We start from the raw sequence: 19,185 nt of genomic DNA on the forward strand, positions 1-19,185 counted from the left end.
GTCGTTGTGTGGATATGTATGGAGATTTAGGCAAGTGATTTTTTTTAAGGGTATGAGAGTGTGTGTGTTTGTGTGTGTTGTGAAGTTTTAGGTGTAGGTTAGGGTAGGTAGGTAAGGGTGTGAGTGTGTTACTGTTGAGAGTGGTGGTGTTTGTAAGTATGTGATGTGTGTTTGTGCAAGGAGAATATAGAGTATGTAGTGGTGGATTTAGTGTCTTTGTTTAGTGTGATCTCGGAATTAGTATATATAAGTAGCGGGGGTGTGGGGGGCGCAGTCCTCCACATGGGAGGTGCAGAGGGGCTTGCCCCCCTGCTTATATGTAGGTTAGGTGTGTGTGTTTCTGTTTTGTATGTGTGTGTTTATTGGTTTGTTGTATAGTGGGGAAGAAAGTGTGCGTATGTTTGTTGGTGTGGTGTGGGATTTATTTAAAAGGCACAATTTTGAATTTCACGCTTTTGGGATTTCAATATTGTGACTGTTTGGCTTTGTATTCTTAGGATATGGAAATTTGAGATTTCAGTATTTTGAGATTATAAAGTGAATCCATATATATATATATATATATATATATATATATATATATATATATACATACATACATACATACACACACACATACATGCACTCATATATAGGTTATTGCTCACACATGGATAGGCATAGTTAGAATGTGTTGTTTGTGTTGTCCAGGACAGATGGGGTGTAGAAATAATGAGTGAACAAGGCTACAGGTGGTCAATTAACAGTTGCATAGATGGTTGGTGAAGAGGTATGTTTTAAGTAGGCTTTTGAAGGAGGGTGTGGAGTTTTGTAGTCTGAGGTCAGGGGGAAACTTGTTCCATATTTCTGCTATTTCATGGGCAAATGATGATTCCCCGGAGTTGTTTTTGCATGTGATGGTTTCAGTTAAGGGTTTGCTGGAGGACCGAAGTTGTCTATTTGATTTGTAGAAGTTCAGCATGTCAGTCAGGTCAGGGGTTTTCTCGGATAGTACAGAATTAGATGAGCTAGGTTGAGTTGATGGTACCTTAATAGGTTCGGAAATTCAAGCCAGTGCAAGGGAAAGGCAGTGGTGGGATCGTGATTTGGCATTGGTACAATAAAGATAATTGGTACATAAGATTTCTCATTTTTAAATTTGCAGTTATGTCAAGGTTCTGCTGTTCTACCAGAAACACCTGTTGTGTAATTAAGCAAACCCATCACATTTCTTTCAGTGATTTCCTATATTTGAGCTATTTGAAATGCTTTTTCATTTTATTTTTATTTTACATTTGTTAACCTGGGGTGTCTGTCTGAGCCTAAAAGGCTCTTTTTCAGCAGAGGCCCAGGGAGAAAAGCTCCACATAGAAAAATTACAGATACATTTAGATATTTAGACATGATCAGTATACACACAAATTACAATAGACGTGTTTTTGCAGTGGTGTGCAGCACATCAACAGTTACAGTGGAGAGAACAAACAAGAAAATATTAATTTAAAAATAAAGGTAATTGATATATTTGTGGTGTACAGCTGAAATCTGGAACATAGGTAGAATACATACATAGTGCACAGGTACAGTACATACATTGTAGATTAGCCATTGTTTGTGAGTAAGAGTGAAAACTGTTATCAAGTACTCTAGGTTTAGTATGTGACCTTATCTGCTTTCACTAGCCTGGGGAGCAGTCATGGCACTGCCAACTTTGCTTGAGATGTTGCCTAATGAGGTTTTTAAAGGAGGCTTTGGATGATGTGTTTTCTATGCTGGTGTAGAGAGAGTTCCATTTTTTAGTCACTGAACTACTGTATAGTTTGTCTCCAAAGCTATTGTAGCTGTTGGTGACTTCTAGTAGTAGTTTACTTGATGATCTAAGAGGCCTTTTGGCTGAGTGATGTTGTATTAGGTTTTTGAGGGCAGGACACTTATTGGGGAGGTAATAGATAGAATGACAGAGGCAGAGCTGATTCTAGGTTAGGAGGTTGGGCAGTTCAAGCCAGTGGAGCTGTCTCAAACCAATGCAGTGATGAGTTCTGTATGAGCAATTTGCAGCAAAGCGGGTAATTCTGTTATAGCAGGCTTCCATTTTGCTTAGTTCAGTTTTGTTGAGATTAGTCAGAATGGGAGATGCATAGAGTAGGGTGGATAGAAGTTAGGAGCGAGCCATGGCTGATCTTGTGTTGTTGGTAAGAAATGGTTTGATACGGTAGAGTGATCCCAGTTTGGCATGTACTTTTTTAATAGTTAAGTTGAGATGACTATCAAATTTTAGGTGGGAGTCTATGGTTATTCCCAATAGCTTAGCCTGTGCCACTGGAGCGAATGGAGTAGCATTTGTGGAGTAGATAGTGAATTGACTGTTATTAGTGTTTTTGTTAGAACTGGTTATAATCACAAGCTGAGTTTTCTTTGGATTGAGGATAAGTTGGGCTTTAATAAGGTAGTTTTCAATGTCAGAGAATGTTAGTTGAGTTGTTTGCAGAAGGGTGGGAATGTTTTGCGCAGCACAGATTAAGGTAGTGTCATCTGCATACTGAATGATAGATGCATTCTGTGTGGAGGTATGGAAGTAATTTGTGAAGATTGTGAATAGTAGTGGTCCTAAGATAGAACCCTGTGGGACTCCTATAGTTATGTGCAGCTGAGGAGAGAGAGAATTTTCCAATTTCACAGCTTGGTACCTGTCAGTTAAGTAGCTTTGGAACCAGGTAAGAGTGGAATTTGATAGGTGATATTGGTTTAGTTTGTTTAGCAGGATTTGGTGCGAGACTGTGTCAAATGCTTTGGACATATCCAAAAAAAGAGTTGACACCTACAGGCCTTCGTTTTTGAGACAGTTTACTGTGTCTGCGAAGCAGAGGAGGGCTGTAGTGGTACAATGGGCAGGTCTGAAACCATGTTGAGTAGGTGACAGGATGTTGCTGTCTAGGAGATATTTTAGCACCTGGGTATGGATGCATTTTTCTAGGATTTTGGCCAGGGGGGAAGAGTATAGCAATGGGTCAGTAGTTATTAAGTTCAGTGGAGGTCTCACCTTTATGTATGGGTGTAACATAGGATATTTTCCAGAGTTTGAGCACATAGTTTTCAACAATTGATCTGTTTATGAGAGTGGAGATTGGGATAGCAATAGCATCTGCTGTGAGTTTCAAGAAATAGCTGAGGAGTAGGTCGGCTGCTGTTGATGAGGTTTTTAGTTTGGAGAGCATGCTTTTGATTGAAGTGGTGGAAACTGTTTTTAGGGTAAAGCTTGTATTAGTGTTATTTGTGTTGGTGGGGGGGATAGTGAGGTTAAAGCTGTCCTGTGATGCTAAGGATAGAATTGAATTCACAAAGTGGGAGTTGAATTGTGTTTCGATGGGAACTTTAGTGTCAGGGGTGGTTGGTTTGGGGGTAGCCTTTTGGGTGGGTTTTCTCATGTGCTGACTATCCCTCAACCTGCAGTCTGTTTTTTTGAATAGTGTAGTGCCATTTTGGCAGTTTTCCCATCTTTGAATAGAAAGTTAAAATTCAGAAACATTAGTTGCAACTGTTTTGATGCTTCCAATGTCTTCAGACTTCTTTCTTACATCATTTTTAATCCTTCGTATGAGTATGTGATAGCTTATGTACACTTCATCCTACACTCAATAACAGTTCAGCTTCCAGCAGCCTGCAAAGTGAGACTTAGATCAGGTAATGCTGTTTTTTATTTTGTGTACATATCTGGAAACAAGAGAAAACTGGGCATCAAAGATCACTAAAGGTGCCGTAATCCATTGTTGTATTATGGGTCTATATTAGATGACCGAACGTTCCGATATTCGAATCGTAGATGGTCGACATCATATGATCGAACGTCGAAAAGGTCGAAGGTGAAAGTCAATGGCTTTTCACATGCAGAATGGGAAATTTTCCCTTTCTGCACTGAAGTGCGTTCTCGGAGTTGGTATATTTAAGTAAGGGGGGTGTGGGGGTGCATGGGGGCTTGCCCCCCTGCTTAGAGTGTTAAGGTAAGTTTTTTTTTTATTTTTTTTTTTTTTATTATATAGTCGATGTTTCGAACTTCCCTCATATGAGTTCGCTCATGTGAGGTTTGAAGTTTTGAAACTTCGACTATATAATATAGACCCTTGTATTATGCATCACTATAGTTCAGAGCATATAACTTTATGCAAACAGGCAGTGGGAAAGCATTGGTTCATCTAGCGTGTCTGTTAGTCCCCCACCCTTCCCACAACCACTGAAACTTGTTCCCTTATAGGTCTTTCTCTTGGTGATGCAGGATTCAAGCAAACATTTCAGCTGTCATCCTGTTGGGAAGAGGGGGGGGGGCTAAAAGATTTTATTGTCTCCTACTGCCCTTCTCCTTTTGGCTAGCAAGTGCAGTATTCTATTCCTATGGTCAGTTAAAAGTATGAGCACTTTTTCCACCTTGCTCTCTCAATTATTCTAGGAGTATAAAACTCACTTTTTGGCCTTGCCACAAGGTTGCTTTTGTAGCAGGGCATTACCAACATCTTCCCCCACAGGTGGATGAGCTGGTTTTAGCTACTGCTTCATATTTTCCCTGACCAGCTTCTCCAGAAACCAGGCTGCTATTCAAACCTCATAAAGGTGGTATACCATCAGAGCTTCGTCCCTCTTAGATTAGTTTACATATTTTTGTGTTAATGTGTCAAGAGACATGGTTTGGCCGAGCTTCATTGTTTAAGCAACAGACAAATAACTTTTATGATGCTCTTCTATTCTTATGTTGCAGTATTCTTAACATGAGGGAGATTCAGTGCCAAAGGAGGTCACGACATTCGGCCAGTATACAAAAGACTTTATCTACTGCAAGGTACGTGGGACGTCGCATGTAGGTCAGCAGCCGGCATAGGCCATAAAAGTGATATCCACACATACCATCCTCAGAACTTCTCTGCCACCAGTCCGAACGCCATCTACAATTGTTGGTCTGCTAGCCGGAGTTGTTTGCTGGGTACAAGAGTTTCAGATAAGTGCCCTGTTGGGGGTTTCTTTTATATATTTTGTACTGCATTTTTGGTGAGGTTACATATCATCCAAAAAGGGTGAGTGCCAGTGTGGAAGACAAATTCCACATTAAGACAGCCTCAACTAGTGTCTCATCTGTTTAGGCCCCAACCACAACCATAAGTCTTGCCCTGTCTGTAAAGCTTTTGTTCCTAATACCCTACATAGTCACCTTTCTTCTCTTAATATTTACCTTTAGAATCAGAGACTGAAAAGGTTATCATGTGACATTATGGAGAGTACGTCAGGGTCTTCTACTGAGCCTGCTATGAAGAAGGCTAAGAAAGATAAGCTTAAAGCTTCAGCCGTGCCTCCCTTTCCAGATGTCTCTCTCAAGGCCGATGAAAGTCCGGAGACCCGTCCAGATTTCAGCTCGGATTCTAAGGTGGGTACCACTTCAGAGACCGCATGGGATCCTGCCATCAGTACACCCTTGGAGATTTTGCAGACATCCACTTTGGACGAACAGGGGGAACCGAGGCTCATCATTTCTGAAGTCCTCGAGGTATTACACAAATTCTAGTAAGAGGAATACATTCCAGAGAACATTAGTGAATGTAGGCCTATGTCCGGTCCCTCCACCTTTCACAGGGTGGATGTTCCTCTTAAAAAGAAACAGAAAACCAGACATGTTTCTGCTTCTCAGGACCCACCTGGAAAGCTTTCTCACAAGGCTTGCTCAAAGCCTTTTTGGCCCTTAAGCCTCCCTCAGAGGTTTCCCTTCCTAGTCCTCTTACTTCTTCATCACACAAAAAGAACAGAGTGCAGGATTCCTCAGAAGATGAATCCTTGGCATACTCTGCTCAGATTACTCCCCCCTTGGAGTATGCCTCTCCTGAAGAAGAGTCTAATGGCACAGAGTTTCCTGGTGAACATATCACCTTTGGGGACACTATTGCCAAGATGAGGGAGTATTTTAAGTGGAACTGCTCTCAGGTTTCTGAGGTGCAGTAAAGGTGCTATGATTTGCTTCAAATGGATTCTCCCTCTCCTTCTGCTATGCTTGGGGTTTTACCAGCTTTTCTTGATGCTTTCTAATCTGCATCAGAGACTCCAGACTCTCAACCCCCTGCCCATAAAAGGCCACATAGGTTTTATAAAGTTCCGGAGGACTGTAAATTTCTTTACAAATGTCCATCAGCAGATCCTGTTTCTGTTTCTGTGGTTGCTGATAAACCCTCCAGACTATTGCCATCCACTTATCTTCTCCCTTCAGATAATTAGACAACATCATCATCATATACTTCTCAGAAGTACAGGCAAACACAGGAGGACTATGGCTAACCAAGTTTGCCGATGACTGCAAACTGGGAGCCATAATTGACTCTCCGGCTGACACGGACATCCTCCAAAAGGGCCTTACTGAGACGGACACCTGGTGTCAAAGTCATGGTCTCAAGCTAAATGCCAAAAAATGCATAATCATCCCATTTGGGAAAAACAAAACACCCACGAATTACCACATAGGTGACAGCCCCCTTAATAAAGAAGAGGTAATAAGAGGTCTGGGGACCCAGGTAGATAGTAATCTCTCCTTTGACAATCATATTGCCAAAGTAGTTAGGAAATCCTTCTATGTGGCCCATCTAATTACTAAGGGGTTCGCATCTAGAAATAAAGAGGTTACAGTGCCCCTCTACTCGTCACTCACTAGACCCATCATAGAGTACAATGCCCCATTTGGGATGTACCTCACATGACACTTCCAACAGCTGGAAAGACCACAAAAGTACCTCACCAAGAGAATTACTGGTCTCAAATATATGTCCTATGCAGGCCGACTGAAAAAACTCTGGCTGTACGCAATGGCATATCGCTTACTCTACCTGACTTACAGAACCATGTCCAACTCAGAATTGATGGACATGCTCCACCTAAAGAAATCCAAGTCACTGTGAGCCACGCACTCTAGTGAGCCAAACCTCGCCACAACAATAAATAGAACATGCTGGAGGGATAGATTCCTGTCACAGAGACTCCCCATGCTTTGGAACAAAATTCCAAATGACATCAGGCAGAGCCCTTCACTAGCACTCTTCAAGAGAAACCTTGACGAGTGGATGGGTAACAGAAAATACAACCCTGGGATCACTTAATTGGCTGTGCTTGACAGAGGATCAGTTAATTAATCAATGGGGTGGCGAAAGCCGACACACTCTGGCTAGGCTTATAAATGCCCTCGGGCAGATAGCGTAGTACCTACCTATGAACCTATCACTGATCTATTATATGATTGATATAAAGCTGATTATTTACAAGTCTTTTGCAATATCGACAATCAGCTTAACAAGATTAAAGAAAGAAAGGTTAAGAAACTGGAGAGGGATATTTTTGATTATTCCCAGAACATGGCATACCGTAATCCTCCAGATTCTGAAGAATGGGGACGTAAATTTGGACTACACAAAATAACAATTAACCAAATACTGAATAAAGATTTGGGGAATGTACCTGAAAGGTCAAATTACACTAATGAGGATGATTTTTCCCTTCTGGATTCCCAGCCGGTATGACAGACCGAGAGGATAAAGGCGAGGAACTAGAATCAGTGGGTGAATCCGGAACATGGCTTCACCCCATCAACAATGTCATATGGAATGGCAGCAACAGAACAAGAAGATGAGCTGGTATCAGAGATAGTCTGTTTCCATCAATTTCGCAATGATCAACAGACATGTAGTATTGTTACCATTTCTTTTGGAGATATTCAAATGTATAACTTTATCTCTAAATTAATTAGCCATTCAGTGCTGATTGATTCTCGAAGAGGCTCACATTCGTTCCAATTCGGAGAATGAATATAGTGGATATTCTAATGGATTTTAAACTGTTTGTCAAGAAATGTAATTGAATGTTTTTTTAAGGAGCCTGCTTCTTCTCTTTTAACACCATTTTGTTTGGACAGCATCTGCAACCCTCAACTACATCCAGCACTTTCACTGTACAAAAATGTTTGTGAACTTTTTTTTTTAGTTATTAAAAATATTCAAATTCAAATATTTAAGAGCAAATAGTATAGGTTCATAGGTTGGTACTAGGCTATCGGCCCTAGGGCCTATACAAACATAGCCAAACAATTCCCCGGATATTTCTTCTCACAGTATTTACTTCCCTGGACCCCTGTCTAGCAGTGCAACTGACGTGATCCCCGGGGTGAATTTCCTATCTCCCATCCAGTCGTCAAGGTTCCTTTTAAAGAGGGCCAAGGAGGTGCTCTACTTGACATGTATGGGCAGTCTATTCCAGAGTATGGGGAGTATTTGGGTCAGGAACCTATCCCTCCAGCATGTTTTGTTCATTGTGATGACAAGGTTTAGATCCCTGGAGCGTGTGGGATTGGGATTTCTTTAAGTGGAGCATGTCCAACAGCTCAGGGTTTGACATGGCCTTGTATGTTCAGCAGAGATTGCCTCTGAGTAGACGATACACTGCAGAGTATAGCTGGAGTTTTTTTTAGACGGTCAGCATAGGGCATCTGCTTTAGGCCTGTGATTCTTTTAGTGAGGTATTTATGCGGCCTTTCCAGCTGTTGCAGATGTCTTGTGAGGTACATACCAAATGGGGCGTTGTACTCTATAATGGGTCTAATGAGGGATGAGTACAGTGGGACAATGACCTCCTTTTTTCTGGATGAAAAGCCCTTAGTGATGAGGTGTGCCACATAGAAGGATTTCCTGACTGTTGTGGTGATGTGGTTATCGAAGGTGAGACCACTGTCCACCTGTGTCCCTAAGTCTCTCATCACACTTTTGATGTTTAGCGTACTGCCACCTATGTGGTAATTCATGGTAACATATTTTTTCCCAAAGGGGATAACTATACATTTCTTGGCATTGAGCTTGAGCCCATGGCTCTGGCACCAAGCATCTGTTTCTGTAAGGCCCTTTTGTAGAATATCCACATCATTTGGGGATTCAATAATGGCTCCCAGTTTGCAGTTATCTGCGAATTTTGTTAGCCAGAGTCCCTTAGTGTTGGCCTGTACTTCAGAAAAGTAGATGCCAAACAAGAGCGGTCCCAGGACTGAACCCTGAAGTACTCCACTTGTCTGGAGCTGGATTTGGAGTCTACTACTTTTACAGTCTGGGTTCTGTCCGTAAGTTAGCAACCCATCAAGTGATGTAGGGATTTATGCCCAGCTTAGTAAGTTTATCTATGATTCCAGAGTGGGGGATGGTGTCGAAGGCCTTGGCAAGGTCCAGATAGGCTGTGTGGACCGCCTTGCCCTCATCCACAGCTCTGGAGACTGATTGGAAGAAGACAATCGAGTTCAGGAGACAAGATCAGCCCTTCACAAACACAAATTGGGTGGGATCCAGTGTTTGAAGGTTTCCAACGTCTTTGTTTATAAGTTCCATGATAATGCGTTCCATGCACTTGCAGATCAGGTTCGTCAGACTGATGAGACGGTAGTTCCCGGGATCCAAGGTGGATCCCCCCTTGTGGAGTGGGATAACTGTTGCTGTGCGCCACTCAGTGGGCACGAAGCCTGAGGTGAGGCTATGATTAAACATGACACTTAGGTGAGTTGCCAGTTCATTTTGTAGTTCATGTAATACACAGCCCGGGATGTCATCTGGTCCCATGGATGCTGTATTCTTAGCTTTGGAAAGTGTGGTTTCTACCTGTGTGGCCGTGATTACTGGAATTTGGCAATCTTTTGGTATTGAGATGGGCCCTTTAGGGGGTGAGAGGGGGGTGAAGTTGGCACTAAATCGGTCTGCCAGGATATTGGCAATATCCTTGGGATCAGTATATTTAATGCTATTCTGTTGTAGCTCAGAGCAGATCTGAGCATTGCCATTTAGATTCTTGACATAACTATAGAATGCCTTGTGGTTGTCTTTGGAATCTTTAGCAATTTTATTTTCGTAACTAGCTTTGGAGGATTTTAGGAGGGATCTCAGCTTCTTACTGAGGCTGGTAAGGGAGTTTTTTGCATCCTGGGATTTTCCTCTTTTCTGTAACAGTTTCTTCCTTCTGTTGTATAGTTTGTTTATGCCAGGGGACCACCAGATTGGCTTCCTTTTTTTGGAGGAGAGCGTCTTGGTTCTATTTGGGCTGGCACGATTCATGCACAAGTGGATGTGCTCGTACAGTGCCTTAGTGTAAGATTCAGCAGTCAAACTTTCAGCTAACGTCTGCATGGGTGCCATGAAGTTTGTCACTTCTGACTTAAGTAGCATGAAGTTGGCTTTGGAGAAGTTTTTTACAGAGGTTTTCTTACTGGGGGCTGGGGGTGGGATGTGGATATCAAGGGTGATTTGCTTATTGTCAGACCTGCCCAATGAGGGGGTGACCACTGGTGTGGAGCATTTATCTCCTATGTTGGTAATGACCAGGTGGGCAGCCATGGTAGTGCAGCGGTTAACGTTGTCGCCTCACAGCAAGAGGTTTTCTGGTTCGATCCTCGGCTGGGGTGTCTCCTGTGCGGAGTTTGCATGTCCTTCCTATGGTTGCGTGGGTTTCCTCCGGGTGCTCCGGTTTCCTCCCATATCCCAAAGACATGCAATAGGTGGATTGGACACTCTAAATTGGCCCTAGGTGTGAGTGTGTGTTTGCCTTTCATGGAAGGTTGGGCACCGGGCTGGCAGCTTGACACCGTAAAACTCTACTGCCAATCATGAGCAGACAGATGATCCACTGAGGCGACTCCTAACCGGGAAAAGCCGAAAGAAGAAGAAGTTGGTAATGACCAGGTCTAGGATATTGGAGCCCCTGGTAGGACAATGGATTAGCTGATCCAGGGTGTTGGAATTTATGAATTCCAAGAACCGTTGGGAAAAGGTGTTGGTACCCTAGTAGTTTTCCCAGTTAATGGCAGGGTAGTTGAAATCAACCCAGTATTATGGTGTTTGGTTGTATCTTAATATTTTCCAGTATGTTTAGAAAGGTGTAGTGAGAATCTTGGGGCATGGTGGGGGATCTGTAGCAAGCTACAATTTGGATTGCAGTTTTACCTAGTGTTAGTTGCACCTGGGGAATTTCAGATGCATTGTGTTGGCAACTAGCCTGGAGGTGTGAATATCCTTGGTGAATATGGACACTCCTCCACCTTTAGTGTTTCGGTCTTGGTTTGGTGGCCGAAAAGTGTGGTAAGAGTTGTAGCCTGGTATTACAGGGGTGCTCTTTGGAGTCTTGAACCAGGTCTCTGTTACTGCACAGATATCAATGTTCTCCATTTTTAGGAGTGCCTCGAAAGAGTGCATTTTGAGGTTTAGAATTCTAGCATCAAGTAGCATTACCTTCAGATTTTGCATGCTTGTATCTTTTACGGTGGTGGTTTTGTCCTTTGAACCTTGCCTAAAAAAGGCACTACAGGGGTGGCAAGAGCTTTAGCCAGTAACCTGAATCCCAGGGGTGACAGGTGCAGACCATCTCTGCCAAAGCATCGTGGTTTGTCGATCATTTCAACCCAGGCAGACAGATACTGGATCCCCTTTGAGTGACACCAGAAGCTTAGCCAATTGTTGAAGTCAATCATTTTGTCCTTATACTGTGGTATCACTCGGGGCTAGGGTCATGCATGCCTGGGCCACATGATCCGAGAGCTCTTCCATGTCTCTTCAAGTAGTCCTGGGAGGTACGTCTCAAGTCATTCACTCCAACATGGACAATGACAGAGTTGTATTTGTACTTGTTGTGGAGTGATTTGAGTGCATGCGTTATGTGGTGGATCCTGGAAGTTGTATGATGAAGTTTAACATTGTTTAAATGAAAGCGCTAACGATGTTCTTCGTCTTCCATTGCTGCAGTCCTGACTATTGGGTATAGTCCGCGTCCAGTCGGCCCGAATACCAGAGTATAAGGCTGACGTCGGTCAGGGCGCATTAGACTGACGTCAGTACGTCAGGGTACTAATGCGCATGACCGACGTCATATCCTCAGTCTTTTTTGCCGCATGGTCCGATGCAGAAGCAGTTTTGCGAGTGCAGGTTGGCGTTCTGAAATATTTCCGAAACCGGAGTTTCAGACCGAAACAGAGTTGGCTAAGTACCCCGTTGGGGAACATTTTGGTTTTTTCTTGCCTCAGTATTTTACCGGATGTCAGAAAAAGTGAATAACAGATACCTCATAGGGATTATCATACCTTGTGTATACCTTGTTTAGGGCCTGAGCACGACGTTGTTGGTTGCCGCTCTTGTGCTAGGTTTAACAAACGCACTATTAAGAGGAGGTTAGACTGTGCCAGGTTAGTGTTTGGGAAGCGTTGCAATTATAAAATGCCGTCGGATGCTCCGACGCCCGCTTCCTCCAAGAAGCGCAAGGATAAAACAGTGAAGCCTAGGGTTGATGAACCGGCAGTCCCGGACGTCGGTTCTTTAGAAGGCTCAGTGGAGCCGGAGGTTTTGCCAGGAGTTTCCATGGAGTCCCAGGCAGAAACCATACTATTACAGGATGTGCCTTCTCAGGAGGTAGGCCAGGCTGAGGGGGCTTCTCAGGTGACTGTTCTTCCCTCTCTTCCCAAGGTAGTTAGAGCCTCTCCTTCTGTTGCCAAAACTTCTTTGAGAGGTAGGCCTAGTTCAGCTTCAGGGGGGGCTTCTCCTAGCATTTCAGGTTCTGTACCTAAGAAACATATGCTTAAAATGGCAGAAGATTTGATTACTATGATTAGGGGTTCTATGCCCCCGCCTGATAAGAGGCCTAGGGTGGAACCGGAGTTTGATAGTTTTGGACAGTGTTCAGAGGCTTCAGAATCTTCTGTGGAAGATATGCAGGAGTATCCTACTTATTCTGATTCTGATGTGGATGATTCCACTCCTACAGCTTCTCCGCCTGAGGATTTCTCATTTTCAGAGACTCTGCATTCCATGAGGGAGCACTTTAAATGGGAAGGCCAGGATTACTCTGATTCCAGGAAAAGGCTTAGGGAATTCTTGTTTTTACCCCAGCATAGGCCTTTAGCTATTCCTCCTGTGTTGAATGTGGTGGAAGATGTTTTTGCAGAGGCTTCCCTGAACCCTGACTCTTTGCCTCCTGCTCCTGTTAAGCCTGATAGATATTATAGGGTGCCCGAAGCTCATAAATATTTGTTCAAGAGTCCTAGGGCGGACCCAGAAACTATTTCTCAAGGGCCTAAGGGTGTAAAGGCTTCTGTGGTTAAAAATCCTGTTCCCACTGATAAGGAGGCAAGGGCTTTGGATAGGTGGGGAAAGAAAGTGTATACTTCTTCCACTCTAGCCATGAGAGCATTGAATTGTCAGTTTCACATGCTAAAATATCAGAATTATCTCCTTTCACAATTGAAATCTAAGGTGGATGCTTTGGCGGAAGGTATTGAGTGTAAAGAGTTGTTGGATTTGGTTCACGTGTCTGAACAAGTGGGTAAGCATTCTTTGCAATGTGGTTTTGATGCTGTACAGGCCTCCTCGAGGGTGGTTGCTACCAGTTCTGTTCTTCGCAGGCATGCCTGGTTGAAGGATCAGAATTTAGCTGAGCATGTTAAGACAAGGATTTTGGATGCTCCTTTACAGTCTGATGTGTTGTTTGGATCGCCTGTGGAAGCAGTTTTAAAGAAAATGGAGGACAAAGCTAAGTCTATGCAAACTGTTAAAGATTTTTTGCAGGTGCAGCCTCCAAAGTTTAGTAGAAATTGGCCTGCTAAGGGGTGGACATATCCTGCTTATGATTCCCAGTCTAGGGGTAGGTCTAGACGTGGTAGGGGCAGGGCTCAAGGTTCTTTTAGGCCTAGAACAGGCAGTTCACCTGCTCAGCCTTCTGGTGAGGGCAGGGGTCAGTCCTTTCGTAAACAGACCCAATGACCTGTCTTTTCAGCTGCCAGCAGATTCACGTTTGGCAGCTCCTTTGGGAGAAAGACTGTCTCTTTTCAAAGAAAATTGGGATTTAATTACTCAAGACAAATGGGTGTTGGATATCATTCACCACGGTTACAGATTTTATTTCCATACAATGCCCCCTTTCAAGGGCATGCCAGACGTTCCTCCTCCACAAAGAAAAGAGGCTCACAAGCAAGTTTCTCAGTTACTTCACATAGGGGCCATTCAGCCAGTCCCTGTATCAGAAAGGGGCCTAGGATTTTATTCTCGCCTGTTCCTTGTACCACAGAAGGGAAACACGTGGAGACCAATTTTGGATTTATCTCTCCTCAACACGTTTTTGGACATTCCCAAGTTCAAGATGTTGACGTTACAACAGCTTTTACCTCTGCTGGGCAAAGATCACTGGATGGTAACTTTAGATCTCAAGGAAGCTTACCTTCATGTGCCTATAAGGCTAAGTTGCAGGAAGTATCTGCGGTTTCGAGCTGGAAATTCTCATTATCAGTTCTCTGCATTGCCCTTTGGCTTATCTACTGCGCCCAGAGTATTCACAAAGGTTCTGGCTCCAGTGACAGCTTACTTCAGGCTTCAAGGAATTCAAATCTATCCTTACTTGGACGACTGCCTGATTCTGGCTCAAGAAAAGGAAGATCTTCTGCAGCATCTGGAATATGTTATAGCAGTGCTAAGATGCCTAGGGTATTCTGTGAACGAAATAAAGTCCAGTCTAGTACCCTCTCAAGACATGTGCTTTCTGGGTGTGAGACTGAATACAGCAGCCCAGATGGCCTTTTTAACCCCGGACAAACAAAAGAGTCTGTCACTTTACTTCCATCAACTATCTCATCAGTCCGTGCTGACTGCAAGGACAGTCCTTCAAGCATTAGGGTTCATGGCATCTTGTATTCTGGTGCTTCCCAATGCCAAACTGCATATGAGGAAGCTACAATGGTATCTCAGAAATGTATGGACACAGCACTGCCAGGATTTGGACACTGTCATTCAAATAATACCTTGCCTTCAAAAAGAATTCTTGTGGTGGGCTCAGGAATGTCACCTAAACAAGGGACTCTCTGTGACCCGGCCAGAGGCGAGTCAGATTTTAACGACAGATGCCTCGGACATTGCTTGGGAGCTCATCTAAATGGAAAGTGGATACAAGACAAGTGGCCTGCCAGACTACAGCATCTACATATCAACATGAAAGAGATGTTAGCAGTCCAGTTTGCATTAATGGCTTTCAAGGAGTTACTTCTTCCAGGGCAGGTGTTGATTCTAACAGACAACACAACTGTCATGTGGTACATCAACAAGCAGGGGAACACATTCTTATCCTCTATGCAGGCAAGCAATGATTTTATGGGAGACTGCACTAAGCCTGCAACTAACTCTTCAGGCAAGGTTTCTGCCAGGAGCACAGAACTCCTTAGCAGATGGGTTAAGCAGACAAATCATGGATCCCCACGAGTGGAAACTGGATCTTCATGTATTTCAGAAACTGACAGTGTCATGGGGAACTCCAGACATAGATCTGTTCGCTTCTCCACTAAACCACCAGCTGCCAAAGTATTGCACAAAGGGGTTTCATCACACAGCTTGGAAAGTGGATGCTCTGTCTTTCAGTTGGAAAAACCTTCATGTGTATGCCTTTCCACCTCTGCCTCTTCTTCCAAAGGTACTATTAAAGGTCAGACAAGACAGGCCAAGGATGATTTTGATAGCTCCAGATTGGCCTTCGCAACACTGGTACCCACTACTACGGAGTCTGGTAAAGAAGCCTCCTTGGCCTTTACCTCTGATTCCTCATCTGTTATCTCAGAAGGACGGTCATCTGCTCAATGTCAAGCTTCACTCTCTTCATCTAACAGCCTGGCATATTCTGTGTTGAAACACAGCAGGTCTCAACTTCCTCAACAAGTTTTAAATGTGATTATGGAAGCTAGAAGACCTAGTACAAGGAGAGTGTACGCAGAAAAATGGAAGAGATTTTTATTTTGGAGTACAGCAAAGAATTTGGAGATTTCTGAGCCTAATTTGAGTGTGGCTCTTCAATATCTTACTGAATTATTGGACAAAGGTTTGTCCTTCTCTTCCATTAAGATTCATGCTGCAGCAATTTCAGCTCACTATGATTGTGACCCACCTTTGTTTTCGCATCCTTTGTTCAAGCAGTTTCTTAGAGGGGCAAAGAATATAAGACCCCCACGTAGAGCTCCTACTCCTGCTTGGGATCTCAATTTTGTGTTGGAAAAACTTACTCTACAACCTTTTGAGCCTGCAGTTACTGCTGAATTGAAATACTTGTCATGGAAGACTGCTTTTCTGTTGGCTATTACTTCTGCAAGAAGGGTGTCTGAGTTGCAGGCCCTTATGGCAGTAGAGCCCTTTTTGATTTTCCATAAGGATAGGGTATCATTACGTACTAATCCTTCTTTTATGCCTAAGGTGGTTTCTAGTGTGGCTTTAAACCAAACTATTCATTTGCCTACGTTTTTTGCAGACCCTCAAAATAAAGGGGAAAAGATTTTGCACACTTTAGATGTACACAGGCAATTGCGTTACTATTTAAGCAGGACTAAGGATTTTAGGCAGTCTCAGCAGTTGTTTGTTTCTTTTGCTTTGAGTTCACAGGGCAAGCCTGTGTCAAAACAAACTATTTCTAGGTGGATTGGCTTTTGCATTGCATTTTGTTATTCCCATCATGGCAAGGAGATTCCAGCTGGGATTAGGCCTCATTCCACTAGGGCTACTGCCACTTCAACAGCATTTCTAAGGGGGGTGGCAACTAAGGATATTTTGGAAGCAGCTACTTGGAGTTCAGTGCATACTTTCTCTAAGCATTATCACCTTCCTATCTACTCTAAGTCTAGGGCTGGTTTTGCCACAGCTGTTTTGCAAGGCATGTTGTCAGCTCCTACTTCTTTATAATTTGCCAGCCTCCCTTACCTCTGCTTTGGGATTCTACCCAATAGTCAGGACTGCAGCAATGGAAGACGAAGAACATAGTACAGTTTTGTACCTACCATAAATGTAGATGTTCGAGGATTCCATTGCTGCAGTCCAATTTACCCTCCCTCCTTCCCCTCTGTATTTAGGGGTGGTTGTGTAGGTGAGTTTACATGCTTATATTTCTTTTTGTATATATTGTTGTATATATTGTACATGTTTTTGGTGCAGGTTTTTTGGGACTTGTCTTTTTAGGGTCTTCTGACATCTGGGGCAAGAAAAGACTGAGGATATGACGTCGGTCATGCGCATTAGTACCCTGACGTACTGACGTCAGTCTAATGCGCCCTGACCGACGTCAGCCTTATACTCTGGTATTCGGGCCGACTGGACGCGGACTATACCCAATAGTCAGGACTGCAGCAATGGAATCCTCGAACATCTACATTTATGGTAGGTACAAAACTGTACTTTTTATTAAAGGGTCTTGGTTCAGTTAAGCGTCCATTTGCCTCCTTTGTTTTTTATTTATTTTAATAGTTTGGTTGGTCTTTTATTTGGATTTGGTTTGGTTTATTTTATTGGGGCATGGTTTATGGAGCTGAATGAACCTTCCCAGATGCTATTTTTGCAAGAAGATTGCTAGTCGACTGTTGGGAATTTAACCACCCTTATAGAGCAGTTGACACAATGGGTGGATGGACTTACGAACGCACTAAAGGATATCCAAAGCAGTACCACTAATTCACAGCACCGGAAGGAAGTTGACACGAGTAGTGTGGATCATTCACAACTACAACAGAATTGGCAACAGGATAATCAGCAGCAGAATAATAGAAATACTTTGTTGGATTATGAGCAGCAAATTGTGGCAGAAATGCCACCACAAGGTACTGATATTGGTTCTAATTCTAATGGTAATATGTGGCTACATACACAAACTAATGATGCAAATTCAGTTTGGAAACCACCAGCACTTAAAGACTGGTTAGCCATGGGCAGGGATTTTGTCAGTTGTATCCCGGATACTGCTCAATAACATGGCACAGTCCATTAAGCAAAAGATAAGTAATTCTGATAGTAAATTGTTTAAGACTAAGCAACTGCAGCTTGAAAATGTACATCTAATGGAATACATACAGAGTGGGGTGATACCTAAAGGTTTACGGACATGGGGCTATCCTACAGGTCTTAAAGTGAATTCTCCACTGCACATAGAGTTATTACAAATGTTTGATCGGCATGGGTTTGAGCTTTTAGAGTTGCTGATCAAGTTTAGTCGGAAAGAAATGGATGCACTGTTGATGGATTTGAATAAGATGGAGACTGACATAATGAAAGAGATGGATTATGAAAGGTATAGATTTGAACATCAAAGAATCAATACCAGTATTAAGCATAATTTAACTGACCTTAAAGAAAATAAACTTAGGAAATTAAGTAAGGATAAGCAGCAGTATGCAAAGAATCAAGCTTATCCCAAACCTCCCAGTGGGCAGCAGTCAGAAGAATGGAATGCATATGACAGTATGGTTAGTAATGAGAATGAAGTGCAGCTGGGTAATATTATAGACAGTAGGGGACATGCTCCACAAGTGTACGAGTCAGGATAATTATGAGGAAGAATATCCCCAGCTAAGAAGATCGGAGAGGCTTGGGGACAAATTCAGTCATATTAATAATCACAACAATCAGTCGGATTTTTATACACCATCAAGGAGGAACCAACTTATGAACGGTTAATTGAACAAGAAAGTGATGGTGCTTCTCAATTGATACTGGACAATTTGTATGAACATGATGGACATAAACCAGTTATTGTACTTAATGATGCTGAAGACTTTAAAATATGTCATTTTTCTAGTGCAACTGTTAATAGAGAAATTGCCAATTTGTTAAGTAAAGGTATGAATGTTGTTCCTGGCAGAGCCCTGAATATAGCAACTACATTAATTGATTTGAAATTGTTTCTAAGGAAACTGAATCTTAAAATATGTCTGGGTAATAATGTAACGCATAGCAATGAAGTTTCTATAGCCAGTGCATATAACCCTCCCCTGCGTCCACTTTTATCCATTTATGAGAAAGTATGTGATTTGGACATACGACAATTAAAAAATTTAAGATCTAAAAAAAGATGTACGGTTTAAGGATAATTTAACTAGCAATGAAAGAATTACATTAACATACTTAGCTGAACAGAATATCAGGGTAATGAAGCCAATAAAGGGGGAGGTTTAGTTATTATGGATCAGTATGATTATAACAATCAAGTAGTATTTTATCTGCAGAAACGTATGAACTTGTAAAATGAAGTGTTTATGGCTTTTTAAAAAAATTGCTAATTTATTGCAGGACATGTTTTTGGAGAGAAGGATTGAGTTGGAGTTATACAACTATCTTATAATGATATCACCTACAATGCCAGTAATGTTTGGGGCACCAAAGATCCATAAGA

General features: G+C 42.6%; 1 protein-coding gene across 1 annotated transcript in view; it reads left to right on the plus strand.

Annotated features, from left to right (window-relative positions):
• The window catches only part of LOC122816323 (gastrula zinc finger protein XlCGF57.1-like), a 394,327-nt gene that overhangs the window by 158,693 nt on the left and 216,449 nt on the right, over positions 1-19,185 (plus strand). The window lies entirely within an intron of this gene.

This window comes from Protopterus annectens, chromosome 12.part0 (genome assembly GCF_019279795.1).
Source record: "Protopterus annectens isolate FY-2018-M chromosome 12.part0, PAN1.0, whole genome shotgun sequence".
Taxonomy (NCBI): Eukaryota; Metazoa; Chordata; order Ceratodontiformes; family Protopteridae; genus Protopterus; species Protopterus annectens.